Genomic DNA, 15,989 nt, shown 5'->3' with positions numbered 1-15,989 from the left:
AAGAGAAATCTTACAAAAATATAAACAAAGAATAAAAGAAAACAGACAATCTAAAGCAATTCCCATGTATCTCATGTATTGTGTTTGGATTAGGTCAGATATTGCGATATTAAATTGTTCTTTAAGTTGCTTTTGTAGTTGAACATAGACGAAGCAGGGACAGGCACATTAATATAGATCGTCTCCCATTGGTGACAGAGAAATAACTGATTCCAGCGTTCACAATGATCACGATAGAGAGAATCTGTCCAAACAGATGATCCCCCCTACCCCCACCCCCCAAAAACAAAAACAAAAAGACACACAAAATGAGTAGGAAAAAAGCCAAAACAACAACAACACAAAAGAAAAGGAAAAAACAAGCAAAAAGACAACAAGGAAAACATGCTTTAAGTGTGTTCCAAGTCTTTAAGTTTCCAGATCTCCTCCAAAGAGTAGGAGCATCACATTTTCAAGTTAATGCAAATCTGTTCCTAAAAGTTGCTATAATTGTTAATGAGCGAGCTGTTTGCAAATGAGTCTACAGTCAGGTGTGATGTTGAAAAAACGTTAAATCCTATCTGTGAAAAGTTATTCCTTGAGCCCTGCTCGCTACCGTCCCACACACAGGTGTCACAGCAGAGCTCCGGCTGAATCTCCACACAAATGACTGGAGCGTATGCGCCTCTGGACCGGACCAAGATGGCGGCCGTATTTCTCGTTGCGCAGCGCCCCAAGCGGGGTCTACTCTTTATTATGTCTATGGTGGCAACGACCAGCCCCAGTCACTGATACGCACATTCTCACGTTGGTGTTTGGTGAAATATGACAGGTCATTTACGGTGTTCTGACTTTACAAATGACACACTTTGCGCATTGGGCTCAAGATCACAAACATCTTTCTCAATGCTTACAAATCATCATTGGTCCTGAGGTCTTCATACTGCCGTGTGAATAGGGCTTTGGAGTCTCACTTATAGGTCACAGCAGCAAATAAGTGGAAGGTTGATACAGTACACATTTTGCACTGGTGACGTTTATTGGACGAACAAGCTTTGGCTATGTTACAATATGATTTACACTGGGAGTGAAACAGTCTTTGTAACCCTTCACTTTTTACAATTGTGTCTGTTTGTTTTCCTCATTGTTGCCCTGCTGGTAGCCGTTGTGAGTCCATATTTGAGAAGATGTTGGTGTCAGCTCTGTCCTCTCTTTGTAGGCCAGCCGAAGCGGTGCATCCACACAGTTTCCAGCATCCAGGGATGTTTCACGGCAGACCGGCCCCCTGCAGCCCCCCTCTGTGAGCACACAGCTATCCTTGAGGATTCTTCAGCCTCATTTGAGAGGAGCAGGTCTGGAGCCACCCTGACTACAGTTATTTGTGATGAAGTGGAATCATTTGGAATCATTTTTGTGTTGTAATACTTTTCACTTGCAGTGTAATTTATGGCTGTCTTTGTGTGTCACATGGGTGGACTTTCTGTAGTGAAGATTCTATCTGCTTACAGGTGTCCAGGCCACGGCGTCCTGCAAGGATTTAGTGTTGGGCCATCCGCTGCAGAGCTTTTGTGTTCCTCAGCAACAGCAGTAAAGAGACCTTCAGAGAGATGTGTTGTGGACCTGGAGGAGGATCTGGAGCAGGGCGATGATCCATTAGAGGACAGCTCTTCAGCAGCAGCTTCCAAACATCTGGACTCTACCTCTGACCCTGCAGATGCTGCCACGTTGACCGAGTCACCATTGTTGTCGTAAGTTACTCAGACGTTTCTGTCGTTGTGTGTTTTAGATTGTATGTCATAGTTGATGAGCTGAAACTATAGGATATTACAGCAGTCCTGCAATCAGTCCAATGTTCATGTCATTTTGTAGTTCAACATCAGTTTGTTGGGAACAATTTTGGACAGATGTGTGTCCATCTCTTGATGTAGTTTTGGCTCATTCTTAATGGAATGCCCCTACACTGGCATTGTTGGTCTTTCATTGTGTGGCTGTGGAATTGTGAAGCTCAGTTGCTCACAACACATTTGTCTTTTTCTACAGGGATGAAAGCAGATGAAGCGATGAAGATGTGTCTGTTAATGCATTGTGGAATAACAGGGAGCCAGTGGAGAGATTTTCAAACAGGCGTGATGTGGGACCTCCTGTTGGCGCTGGTCAGCAGCCTGGCAGCTGAGTTTTGGACGTACTGAAGACGAGCAGCTCTTTCTGATTGAGGCAGTGAACAGGCTGCTGCAGTCGTCCAGCCGCGAGGATATGAACGCATGAAGGATCATTTCAAGCTCGTTCTTTGACACCATGGGTCTGAGCTTAGCGATATTGCGCAGCTGGAAGAAACAGTTTCTAACAAGTTGCCTTGAGTGATGGTGTAGTGACATTTTATTTGGAAATGAGCGTCAAACAAAAGCAACTCATATCCACAAATGTGTCTCCACCTGTTTTTACACAATGAGATTTGTGAGACTTAAAGCCTTTCACATAGAATATATTGGTGATTGACAGAGACAATTTAGAGTCACTGAAGGTTACACACACACACGCACATGCACACACACACACACACACACACACACACACACACACACACACACACACACACACACACACACTTCTTCCATTTTGCCTTGCAAATGTGTTTCACAAGTTCCAAAGTCTTGAGTGAGAGCACCGTATAGGACGACGCTGATTATAAGACGACCCCGATTTTTCAAATGTCATTTTGTGAAAATAAAAATATGCTGAAGACAATAAGGTTACTCATAAAATGTTTTTTTATTGTTTTATTGTACGATTATTGTAGGAAAACTCACAACAGACATAACATTTCATGTGATTTACGAGCAAGAAATATATGAATCCTGAGACGAATTCTGTAACCGGCCTTTCAAAGCTCTTGTTTCTAATTCCATCTGGGAAAGACAATTCAAAATTCTGCATTGGCTTTTTATTTCTCCTGAGAGGAGGCACAAAATGTATTCTTCACTTTCTGAAATGTGTAACAAATGTCATTCTGATGTTGGTATCTTCTTCCATTGTTTGTGGGCCTGCCCACATATTTTGCCATTTTGGTCATCAGTTATTGGTCAGCTCTGTAATGTATTTTTTTGTAATTCAAGTTTTTATTTTTTTCACAACTTAGAACTAGACAAGCAAAATCAGACAGCAATGAACAATACAAAATGTGGCCAAACTAACACACACAATGAGTACTCTACTTTAATTCACCGTGTCTAAAATGGTTAAGATGTTTCAAAAATCTGAGCCCAGGATTCAACAAACTTATCCATGTCATTATTCACTCTCGCCAATAATTTTTCATATGTTACAATTTTCTGCATATTTTCTTTCCACCTACTAAACTGTGGAGCAGAAGGATGGAGGCATTGTTTTTTTTCCAAAAATTGAATTCTCCAAAATGGGGTCTCACTATCATCGAGGACCAGATTGTTGTTACACATCAGCGCCGCTAGATGGAGCCAAAGTACCAGTGAGCAGGAAGCAAATGGAGAGTTCTGCAGTGATCTGATGAAAAATGGAGGAAGGTGACCATCTGGAACGAAGGGGCTGGAACGCTGGACAAGTGAGCAAACAACAGAGGAGAAGTTTAAACTGATGGTTCAACACAGCAGAGTCAACAAACAACTGCCAAGCAGCCAAGATATATTAGACTGAATTATTAATGCTCATGAAGTTGAATAGAACTTGAATTTGATGCTTATAAAGTTTTTTACATCATTAATGCAGTTGTTGAACCTTTGAGGAACTTATTTGTTGCTTATTCACTGAGTCACAACCTCAGATTTTGAGAAAGGGAATGTAGTTTATTTAATACTGCAGGAATATTTCTTGATCTTTTTTAAAAATTTTTATTAAACATTTTGTACAAAGCAGAGCATCACAAAAACAAAGTAAGAAGAAAACAACAACAACAACAACAACAAACAAACAAAAAAAAGAAAAAGAAAAGGAGGATAAGTCCTTATCTTAAGATTCCTTTGGCCAAGCTATGGACAATAAGCCAGATCGCAACTTCTGTGCAGAGGAACAGTCCAAACAGTTCAAGAAAGGGTCCCATGTCCTATAAAATTCATATGGCTTGTTCTTTAGTAGAGTGGAGAAAGTGTGTGTGTGTGTGTGTGTGTGTGTGTGTGTGTGTGTGTGTGTGTGTGTGTGTGTGTGTGTGTGTGCCCGTGTCCGTGCGCGCGCACCTGTCTGTCTGTCAATCTGTCATTTTCCAGCATCCTTGTATTCCCACAGCTGAGCAGCCACACTTAGAGGAGGAGGAGACTGGAGACTGACTGTGAAGCAGCTTTGTCTGGAACTCCAGCTACTAAGGTGTATGTCAGGTTCAGAGGTCATTCATGAACATGTTACTTGAAGTTGTTGTGTAACTCTCTCCTACTAGAGTTAATTTTTTGTAAAAAACAATGTAAAAAAAAGATTGTCCGATTGTGTATGATATTTATATGAGAATATATCGAAAACCCCAGACCTAAACACAGAAAATCTCAACACAAAATCAATTTCAGAACGACTGCTCCACGGCCGGGAGCGTCTCACCGAGCTTCGCTCTCCACTCGTCCAGTTTCTGGATCTGCTTCTCGATCAGCATCGCGGACACCCCGAACACCAGGACCGCCAGGAGGAGCAGAACAAAACAACATCAACCAGCATGTTACACCAACGCTGTTTGTGTCCATATAGGAAGAGCACCTGAGGCCCAGTCTGCATGTCCGCCCGCGGACAATCAATCCCTGAAGTCCTGCATGGAGATTTATTATTATGAGAATAAAGTCAGAATTCTGAGTAACCTGTGGCAATCAATACTGGTACAGTAGAAAGGTCAAACTTTGTGAAATAGAACCAAGTTTATGAGGGTAACACATGATGGAACTACTTATTGCTTCAAAGGCCTGACATCTGAAAAGGCCACAAACTGAAAAACAAAAACTACCCAGTCACACTTGATTCATTCCCATTGGGAAATTGCTTTTTTCACATTGACCCATCTAGGATTCTAGGGTCACAGTGAGGGAGCACAGGGAGCTTATGGGGGTCAAAGTTCAGGGCCAGAGACCCACAGTGTCTGCGCCTCCTCCACTCCTGCCCAGCTCCATCGTCCCTCTTCTTCCCTACAGGGCCTGTGGTGCCTGATCTGAAACCCGCTGCTGTCAGAATGGGCAGCAACACACACTGTACACCTGCTTCCATCGTTTGGTCCCTCCGGATGGAACCACTGCTCCACAGCAGGGCTGTCAAACACACAACCTGCAGGCCAGAACATTCAAACCACAATGAGGCATTGACTTTTTTTAGTTGTCAGCTGTTTTCACTGAGCCAAGCCTGCTGATGAGGGGCGGGTGGGCAGGACGGGGCCCTCATGAAGTTATCCAGTATTTAAAAACAAATTCAAACACTAACTGAGAAAATCATACATATTCAAATAATACATAGAAGCTCCTAAAATACCTTATTTTTCTTGGCATGAATGCACTGCTCCCGTGAAGTCCAGAAAAAGTCAAGCAGTGCACTAAATTGTACAGATGGGGTCAAAATAACCAATACGAAATCCTGAGGGTGGGTGTCAAACCGTTTTACAAGGAATTATCGCCATCTACTGTTCAGCTATGTGAATAGACGTTCAGCTTTTTCCCCCTGGACTCTATTTTCACTGGCAAACACCCACGTGGTCCGTGGCCCACCAGCTGAGAAATATTTGGGGAAAACATTTGGAATTGTCAACAAAGAAAAAAGCTTCAATGCAAAGCTGATAATCGTGGGTGCAACTGTAACTGGTCTGGCCCGCCTGAGATCAAACTGTTGTGGAAGTGGAAAAAGCATCTAAATGATTCCAACAGCATTCACCCCCACCAGCCTCATTACAGAGTCTCACCTCTACAAAGGCTGAGATTACACTCAGGAGGGAGGAGGAATCTGTTTTTTCCAATGAAATGGACTTCATGTAAGAGTTCTAAAAACTGTTGTCCATCTGAAAACGTCAATATCAAGATGAGCTGCTGTCAAATTCAAAGTTCACCCTGAAGAAGAGGCATGCATGCTGGAATCAGTTTTCTTCCAGATGAGCATTTGGAATCAGCTCTTATAAACGGTACTTTATGGATATACAGCGTGGTTCCTTCACAAGCTGCTTCAGTCTGAAACAAAGGAGTCCCTCACTCTCCTGGATCCAGAAAAGGACGTGGGTGCGGGTGTCCAGGCGCCATCATTGCCACTTAGTGACTGTGGTCCGGATCAGCGGCATCAGGTCTGCATCAAGGCCTCCACCGTGTGGAGCTGGAGGCTGGCTGAGGCGCAGGACCAGCATTGATTGGTGAGGGGTCCACAGACATCCAGCGTGCTGATTTCAAACTGTTATTTCACACAGTCAAAGTGTCTCCAGTGGATCGTTCAGGTTGGAAATGAGGGTCAGGAAGGTTTTTTTTTTTTTTTTTTTGAGGACATTGATTTCAAGACTACAAAGTCAGAGAATCAGGCAGCTCAAAAAAGGCACGGTCATGGATGTCATGGACTGTTTGCTCCTCTCTCTCTTAAACCCCATGTCTTGATCAGAGGGCTGTCTTTCCGTGGCTGCTGAGGAGGGTTGAGCCTCTGAACCAGGATCTCCATCCTCTATGGGTGGATGTACTGTCATCTGTTATTTCCTGACAGGGTCCCTCATGCATTCTGCTCAACACTTATGCAGCTGACAAAATAGACAAAATATGTTGTTGTCACAAAATTATTATTGGTCTCACGGAAACTTATATAATAATAATAATAACAAAGTCCCATAATAATAATAATAATAATAAACTCCCAGTCTTGCAAATGGCTGTAGCAAACACACAACTATGCAGCGATTTTCGAAAAGAAAAACTGCAATTTCAACAGGTCTGCGTGGCCTGAATCATAGCCACGTTAATAGGGTTTTTAATAAACCAAACCGTTTGTAAATCCGTCAAGAATTCAGCAAGTTCAGTGTGTTATTGTCTGTGCAGGCTGCTCACCTTCCATCCACCACTGCAGAGGCTCCGGAGAAGCCCCCTCGGGAAGATGGAAGACCGCTTGGCAGACGCCATGGCTGAGTACCGACTCCACCAGGCAGCGGTAGAAGGACACCAGGAGCTCAGTTCTCACGTTATTCTTCCTGACAATCCTCAGGAAGTAGAGTCTCTGCTGTGCCTTCTTCAGAATGGATGTGGAGTTTGCAGTCCAAGTCAGGTCTTGGCTGATGTATGTGCCCAGGAACCTGAAGTCTTTCACTATCTCCAGCCTGTCCCCGCTGAGTGTGATGGGCTGTATGTCTGGTTTACACCTCCTGAAGTCGACGAGCAGTTCCTTTGTCTTGGAGGTGTTGAGGGTGAGGTTGTTGATAGTGCACCAGTCTGACAGTCGCTCCACCTCCATCCTGTAAGCAGTCTCATCTCCTCCAGAGATGAGACCCACCACCGTGGTGTCATCCGCCAACTTGATGAAAGTTGTTGCACTGCTTACCGGGAAGGCTCTGGCTCTGGAAAAGCTCCTGAAAAACATAGTGTGTCACATATTTTCATTGATTTTTTTTAATTGAGATTTTCTATGTTTAGGTCTGGGCTTTTCTATGTATTCACATGTAAAATATCATACACAATAGGACAATCTATTTTCAAATGTTTTTTTTTTTGTTTGTTTGTTTTTTGCAGTAAATGAACTCAAGTAGGAGAGAGTTACACAACAACTTCAAGTAACATGTTCATGAATGACCTCTGAACCTGACATAAACCTTAGTAGCTGGAGTTCCAGACAAAGCTGCTTCACAGTCAGTCTCCAGTCTCCTCCTCCTCTAAGTGTGGCTGCTCAGCTGTGGGAATACAAGGATGCTGGAAAATGACAGATTGACAGAGAGACAGGTGCGCACGCACGGACACGGGCACACACACACACACACACACACACACACACACACACACACACACACACACACACACACACACACACACACAAAGCAGCACATTGTGCTTTCTTCTGACCAAATATGAGAAATGTAGAAATGCTTTCGGGTGACTGGGAGACTTCCCTCTTTCCATGTGGAGAATAAACACAGCTCTCCCCCGGTCTCAGATCAGCGTGACTTGTGGTCTGGTGGCGCCCCCTTGTGGGAAAAGGGAAGACGTGTGAATTGACTGAAACTCACACAGTCCAAACTGTACAAATGAGGATTGTTGTTAATGTAACAGATGATCAATGATCCACCTCAATATCTGAGGCCCTTACACCAACTTTAAAAACACCATGTTGTTTTTAGGTCACTTCAAATGCCATTTGAATTTCAGAGCAACATCAGAAAGTTGGTCAAACAGTGCTGTGGAGAAGTGATTTTGGCATTGAAGGGGATGAAATGCTTGACAGACACAGACAAAAGAAGAGTGGAGGTGGTGTGGCGTTGTTCACTCACACCACTGTGGAGTTTCAGGTGCTGGAACACATGTGAAGCATAGATTACAATGGATTTCTGATGTACCCTCTTCTTAACCGTCCCTTTTTACCGTCTGGAGTAATAGTCTAGTGGTAGAGCGTACGCCTCTCACCCGAGAGCTCGGGGGTTCGCGTCCCGGCTCTGTCGTGTTGTTTTTTTCACTCATTGAAATTCTGGAATTAACTAAAACATTCTTGAAGTCAGCTTCATCAATAAAGCACAACACTTAATTAAGTCAATATTTCTTACACCACAACGTTTCTTTGCTTGTTACAAGCAAATGTTCCCACATGTTGGACTATTTTGTTCTAGCTTTAAATGGGGCTGTATCATGCAAAATTCACTTTTTCTATGTTTTAACCTTGTTATATAGTTATGTACTCACCAAAAACCCCCCCAAAGCGTTTTTTCTTTTTCCTTCATGCCTGCCTGTTTGAGCTTTGCTCGTTGCTGTGCTGCTCAGAGAGGCAGCCCCTCCCCTACCCGTGAAAACGCTCTGTTTCCCATGTTGACATGGCACGGAGAAGATGGCTCCCCTGAGCCCCCCTCCCGCAGGCCCTCGGTCATCATTTGTAACTGGGATTACGGATGAAAGCAACAATGAAGCAAGAGCAAGAGTCTGAAGGGTCTGCGCTTGGTGAGTTTCTAACAGGAAAAGACGTTTTCGTGTGTCTTTGGGTGAAGAGAAGCTAGAGCTAAAGAGCTAAAGCTAGCCAGCGTTTTTGTTTTGAACGAGCAAAACTCAAACAGGCAGGCATGAAGGAAAGAGAAAAAACGCTTTGGGGGTGTTTTTGGTGAGTTTTAGTTAATTAATTTTAGTTAATTCCAGAATTTCAATGAGTGAAAAAAACAACACGACAGAGCTGGGACGCGAACCCACGAGCTCTCGGGTGAGAGGCGTACGCTCTACCACTAGACTATTACTCCAGACGGTAAAAACAGACGGTTAAGAAGAGGGTACATCAGAAATCCATTGTAATCTATGCTTCACATGTGTTCCAGCACCTGAAACTCCACAGTGGTGTGAGTGAACAACGCCACACCACCTCCACTCTTCTTTTGTCTGTGTCTGTCAAGCATTTCATCCCCTTCAATGCCAAAATCACTCCTCCACAGCACTGTTTGACCAACTTTCTGATGTTGCTCTGAAATTCAAATGGCATTTGCAGTGACCGACAAACAACATGGTGTTTTCAAAGTTGGTGTAAGGGCCTCAGATATTGAGGTGGATCATTGATCATCTGTTACATTAACAACAATCCTCATTTGTACAGTTTGGACTGTGTGAGTTTCAGTCAATTCACACGTCTTCCCTTTTCCCACAAGGGGGCGCCACCAGACCACAAGTCACGCTGATCTGAGACCGGGGGAGAGCTGTGTTTATTCTCCACATGGAAAGAGGGAAGTCTCCCAGTCACCCGAAAGCATTTCTACATTTCTCATATTTGGTCAGAAAAAAGCACAATGTGCTGCTTTGTGTGTGTGTGTGTGTGTATGTGTGTGTGTGTGGACAACCAATGGAGAACGTGTTTCAATAAATGAGGTGAAAAACATTTGTTCGCCTGCATCAATTTCAAGTTCTTGGCCAAGAGTCACAGACTGTCCTTCCTTCATCTTCAAGTCACACATCACAGAGCTGCACTGACGTATTTGTTGAAAAACCATCTGTACCTTCAGTCAGTGGAGAAAAAGCCAATCAGAGGAGAGGAGCTTTTGCATGCAACTTTTTTGAATCTGACACTTGGAGAACTTGGACACCTGCAATTGAAAGATTTCTGAAGAGAAAAAAACATCTGCAGGTACACAACTCACAATACACAGGTGCAAGTTTTGCTTTTAGAAGTGCTCCAAACTTGTTCAATCATTTCATTTACACAACTACAAATGGTGCTTCCACAGGTGCTGAATCCTTAAAAGTCTTCAAGTAGAAATCAAGACTTATCCACCTCAGCTAAATTGTCAGCCGTGCTGAAACTCTCCCAACAAGATGCTTGGACATGCTGAAGACAGCCAGGTCGCTCGCTCACATCATGTTCAGAATGAGAATCAGAATTCCTTTATTGTCATTGTTCAGAAGAATGCAATGAAATTGAGAACAGCAGCTGTCGTGGGCAGTGCAGACAAACAAAACAGACAAAAGGACAAAATAGTGCAAGACAAAAATAGTGCAGAAACGGTATAAAATAAATAGACTAAAAGTTTGCGTGTCTTGCAATATAAATATAAATATATGACGCAGTTGGTGGTCACATGTTGTTCTTGTTCAGGGACTGGTTATGGTGCAGTATTCAGGGCAATGACAGCTGTAGGATAGAAGCTGTTTTTGAGTCTGTGTGTTTTTGTCTTTATTGCCCTGAAACGCCTCCCCGAGGGTAGGAGTTGGAAGAGGTGGTGGCTGGGGTGTGAGGAATCCCCGATGATGCTGCGGGCTCTCCTGAGGCAGCGGGTCTGATAGATCTCCTCCAGAGATGGAAGAGGGCAGCCAGTCAGCCTCTGGGCGGTGCTAATAATCCTCTGGAGCTGCTTCCTCTCCGCCACTGTACAGCTGGAGAACCACAAGCAGACGCCATGGCTGAGTACCGACTCCACCAGGCAGCGGTAGAAGGACACCAGGAGCTCAGTTCTCACGTTATTCTTCCTGACAATCCTCAGGAAGTAGAGTCTCTGCTGTGCCTTCTTCAGAATGGATGTGGAGTTTGCAGTCCAAGTCAGGTCTTGGCTGATGTATGTGCCCAGGAACCTGAAGTCTTTCACTATCTCCAGCCTGTCCCCGCTGAGTGTGATGGGCTGTATGTCTGGTTTACACCTCCTGAAGTCGACGAGCAGTTCCTTTGTCTTGGAGGTGTTGAGGGTGAGGTTGTTGATGGTGCACCAGTCTGACAGTCGCTCCACCTCCATCCTGTAAGCAGTCTCATCTCCTCCAGAGATGAGACCCACCACCGTGGTGTCATCCGCCAACTTGATGAAAGTTGTTGCACTGCTTACCGGGAAGGCTCTGGCTCTGGAAAAGCTCCTGAAAAACATAGTGTGTCACATATTTTCATTGATGTTTTTTTATAGAGATGTTTTCTATGTTTAGGTCTGGGCTTTTCTATGTATTCACATGTAAATAGCATACACAATAGGACAATCTATTTTTAAATGTTTTTTTTTTTTTTTTTACAGTAAATTAACTCAAGTAGGAGATAATTACACAACAACTTCAAGTAACATGTTCATGAATGACCTCTGAACCTGACATACACCTTAGTAGCTGGAGTTCCAGACAAAGCTGCTTCACAGTCAGTCTCCAGTCTCCTCCTCCTCTAAGTGTGGCTGCTCAGCTGTGGGAATACAAGGATGCTGGAAAATGACAGATTGACAGACAGACAGGTGCGCGCGCACGGACACGGGCACAGGCACACTCAAAGACACACACACACACACACACACACACACTTTCTCCACTCTACTAAAGAACAAGCCATATGAATTTTATAGGACATGGGACCCTTTCTTGAACTGTTTGGACTGTTCCTCTGCACAGAAGTTGCGATCTGGCTTATTGTCCATAGCTTGGCCAAAGGAGTCTTAAGATAAGGACTTATCCTCCTTTTCTTTCTTTTTTTGTTTGTTTGTTTGTTGTTGTTGTTGTTTTTTTCTTCTTACTTTATGTTTTTGTGATGCTCTGCTTTGTACAAAATGTTCAATAAAAAATGTAACAAAAGATCAAGAAATATTCCTGCAGTATTAAATAAACTACATTCCCTTTCTCAAAATCTGAGGCTGTGACTCAGTGAATAAGCAACAAATAAGTTCCTCAAAGGTTCAACAACTGCATTAATGAAGTAAAAAACTTTATAAGCATCAAATTCAAGTTCTATTCAACTTCATGAGCATTAATAATTCAGTCTAATATATCTTGGCTGCTTGGCAGTTGTTTGTTGACTCTGCTGTGTTGAACCATCAGTTTAAACTTCTCCTCTGTTGTTTGCTCACTTGTCCAGCGTTCCAGCCCCTTCGTTCCAGATGGTCACCTTCCTCCATTGTTCATCAGATCACTGCAGAACTCTCCATTTGCTTCCTGCTCACTGGTACTTTGGCTCCATCTAGCGGCGCTGATGTGTAACAACAATCTCGTCCTCGATGATAGTGAGACCCCATTTTGGAGAATTCAATTTTTGGAAAAAAACAATGCCTACATCCTTCTGCTCCACAGTTTAGTAGGTGGAAAGAAAATATGCAGAAAATTGTAACATATGAAAAATTATTGGCTAGAGTGAATAATGACATGGATAAGTTTGTTGAATCCTGGGCTCAGATTTTTGAAACATCTTAACCATTTTAGATACGGTGAATTAAAGTAGAGTACTCATTTTGTATGTTAGTTTGGCCACATTTTGTATTGTTCATTGCTGTCTGATTTTGTTTGTCTAGTTCTAAGTTGTGAAAAAAATAAAAACTTGAATTACAAAAAATACATTACAGAGCTGACCAATAACTGATGACCAAAATGGCAAAATATGTGGGCAGGCCCACAAACAATGGAAGAAGATACCAACATCAGAATGACATTTGTTACACATTTCAGAAAGTGAAGAATACATTTTGTGCCTCCTCTCAGGAGAAATAAAAAGCCAATGCAGAATTTTGAATTGTCTTTCCCAGATGGAATTAGAAACAAGAGCTTTGAAAGGCCGGTTACATAATTCGTCTCAGGATTCATATATTTCTTGCTCGTAAATCACATGAAATGTTATGTCTGTTGTGAGTTTTCCTACAATAATCGTACAATAAAACAATAAAAAAACATTTTATGAGTAACCTTATTGTCTTCAACATATTTTTATTTTCACAAAATGACATTTGAAAAATCGGGGTCGTCTTATAATCAGCGTCGTCCTATACGGTGCTCTCACTCAAGACTTTGGAACTTGTGAAACACATTTGCAAGGCAAAATGGAAGAAGTGTGTGTGTGTGTGTGTGTGTGTGTGCGTTCTCGTATTTCTATCCTTGTTGGGGCCAAATGTCCCCACATGGATAGCAAAACGTGGAACGACGTGCCTTGTGGGGACCTTTTTCCGGTCCTAAGTAGGAGAAACAGTGTTTTCTTGACCATGTTGTTGTTATTGAAAAAAGTAAAAGTGCAAAAACATTTCTTTAGGGTTAGGCTATGTTGTGGTGTGGGTTAGGGTTAGGGTAAGGGTCAGGGTTAGGGGCTAGACATGAATGGGAGTCAATGGACGGTCCCCACAAGGATAGAAATACAAGACTGAGCGTGTGCGTGTGTGTGTGTAACCTTCAGTGACTCTAAATTGTCTCTGTCAATCACCAATATATTCTATGTGAAAGGCTTTAAGTCTCACAAATCTCATTGTGTAAAAACAGGTGGAGACACATTTGTGGATATGAGTTGCTTTTGTTTGATGCTCATTTCCAAATAAAATGTCACTACACCATCACTCAAGGCAACTTGTTAGAAACTGTTTCTTCCAGCTGCGCAATATCGCTAAGCTCAGACCCATGGTGTCAAAGAACGAGCTTGAAATGATCCTTCATGCGTTCATATCCTCGCGGCTGGACGACTGCAGCAGCCTGTTCACTGCCTCAACCAGAAAGAGCTGCTCGTCTTCAGTACGTCCAAAACTCAGCTGCCAGGCTGCTGACCAGCGCCAACAGGAGGTCCCACATCACGCCTGTTTGAAAATCTCTCCACTGGCTCCCTGTTATTCCACAATGCATTAACAGACACATCTTCATCGCTTCATCTGCTTTCATCCCTGTAGAAAAAGACAAATGTGTTGTGAGCAACTGAGCTTCACAATTCCACAGCCACACAATGAAAGACCAACAATGCCAGTGTAGGGGCATTCCATTAAGAATGAGCCAAAACTACATCAAGAGATGGACACACATCTGTCCAAAATTGTTCCCAACAAACTGATACTGAACTACAAAATGACATGAACATTGGACTGATTGCAGGACTGCTGTAATATCCTATAGTTTCAGCTCATCAACTATGACATACAATCTAAAACACACAACGACAGAAACGTTTGAGTAACTTACTACAACAATCCAATGTTTTCTTGACCGCACTCTGTCACTCAGAATCTTCATGATCAGTCAAGGTGATTCTGTAGGAACTGAACCTGAGGTGACACTGGAGCTTATAACCTTTCTAGGGTCATGCACAAGGTCACCAGTGACGTTGTGGGTACACATACTAGAACTTCACATGTGTGAAGGGAACATTCAGAGCTTTCAGCATCTCCTTTTGGCAGTCATCCGGAATTAATACAACCATTGTTGCATTCTTTTTTTTTTACCAACATCAAAAGCTGTTAAATCTGGAGTCTTGATTTAAAAAAAACCCTAACATGGCAGTATTGCATTACTTCAGTTATTTTGTCAGCTATTTTATTTCGTCCTTCAGGAGAGCAGAATATTTGTTGCATGGTGAATGTGCGATTTTTAGATGTGTGTATTCAGAAAATTATGATGAAGGCTACCATTATTGATCACTAAAGGAGGTTGGACTGGTATCAGTACTGGATTGGTATCAGTATCAGATTGGTATTGGAATTGGCTAATACTCAATTTCATGCTACCGCCATTGGACATGAAGACATGAAAAGGTAGTATCAAGCCATCCCTAATACCCCACCCTCACCTCAGAGTCTGCAGACTACAGAGTGGACTCTCCAGAAAACCACACAGCTGCTCAGCTCCTGAATCCTGCAGCTTGTTGTTACTCAGGTCCGGATGTTTCAGGAGGGAGGGCTTCAGAGCTGAGACCACAGAAGAACAGCTGATCTCTGACAACCTGCAATCCTCCAACCTGAACAGAGAGATAAAGAAGTGAGATGTGAGGACAAACCTTTATCTTAGAAGAGATTCTAGCTTCACACTGAACTGACCTCAGAGTCTCCAGTTTACAGTTGGGACTCTTCAGTCCAGCACACAGGATCTTCACTGATGAATCCTTCAGCTGGTTGTCTCTCAGGTCCAGATGAGTCAGGTGGGAGGGGTCAGAGTTCAGAGCTGAGGAAATCACCTCACAGTGAGAAGAAGAGGGTCCACAGCCAGAAAGTCTGGAATGAGACACAGAGAGGACAGGACGCTGTTACGAGGTAGAACACTTTGTTGGACGTTTCCTGACTGAAAAGTCCAACAAAGATAATCCTCCTGTCTGGAAAGGAGCTGGTTCTGACTCGGTCCGTCTGGTTTCAGGACCAGGTCTCAGTGGCGGCCGACAGGGCGGGACGGCCTCGCTCCTGGAACTGGACGTCTCATCTGTCTTTAGACTGCGCTCCTCATTCAGTGAGGCTTCGCTTCTGCTACGACAACCAGACCAACCGGTGGAAACCACAGCAGATGGTTCCAGGTCTCCATGCAGCCGCCGGCCCTCCGTCTTCCATCAGTCCGTCACGTTACGGGACGTCATCATGCTGTTTCTCTGCAGGAACTAGAGCCCTGAAGAGGAAGCGCGTCTTCCCTCGGGACCGAGTGTTTCAGACAGGAAGCAAGGCCACATTTTGCTGCGTGGTGCCGGCGGCTCAGAGTTTTGACCGC

The 15,989-nt window shown here is 43.4% G+C and overlaps 1 protein-coding gene and 1 long non-coding RNA gene across 2 annotated transcripts in view; both read left to right on the top strand.

Annotated features, from left to right (window-relative positions):
- The window catches only part of LOC115388518 (heparan sulfate 2-O-sulfotransferase 1-like), a gene marked incomplete at its 5' end in the record, with an annotated part of 183,075 nt that overhangs the window by 128,570 nt on the left and 38,516 nt on the right, over positions 1-15,989 (top strand). The window lies entirely within an intron of this gene.
- The window catches only part of LOC115388735 (uncharacterized), a 32,456-nt gene that overhangs the window by 15,450 nt on the left and 1,017 nt on the right, over positions 1-15,989 (top strand). The gene's annotated exons all lie outside the window — the stretch shown is intronic.

The sequence above is a fragment of the Salarias fasciatus genome, chromosome 5 (genome assembly GCF_902148845.1).
Source record: "Salarias fasciatus chromosome 5, fSalaFa1.1, whole genome shotgun sequence".
NCBI lineage: Eukaryota > Metazoa > Chordata > Actinopteri > Blenniiformes > Blenniidae > Salarias > Salarias fasciatus.
This window is presented reverse-complemented; position numbering and strand designations above follow the sequence as displayed.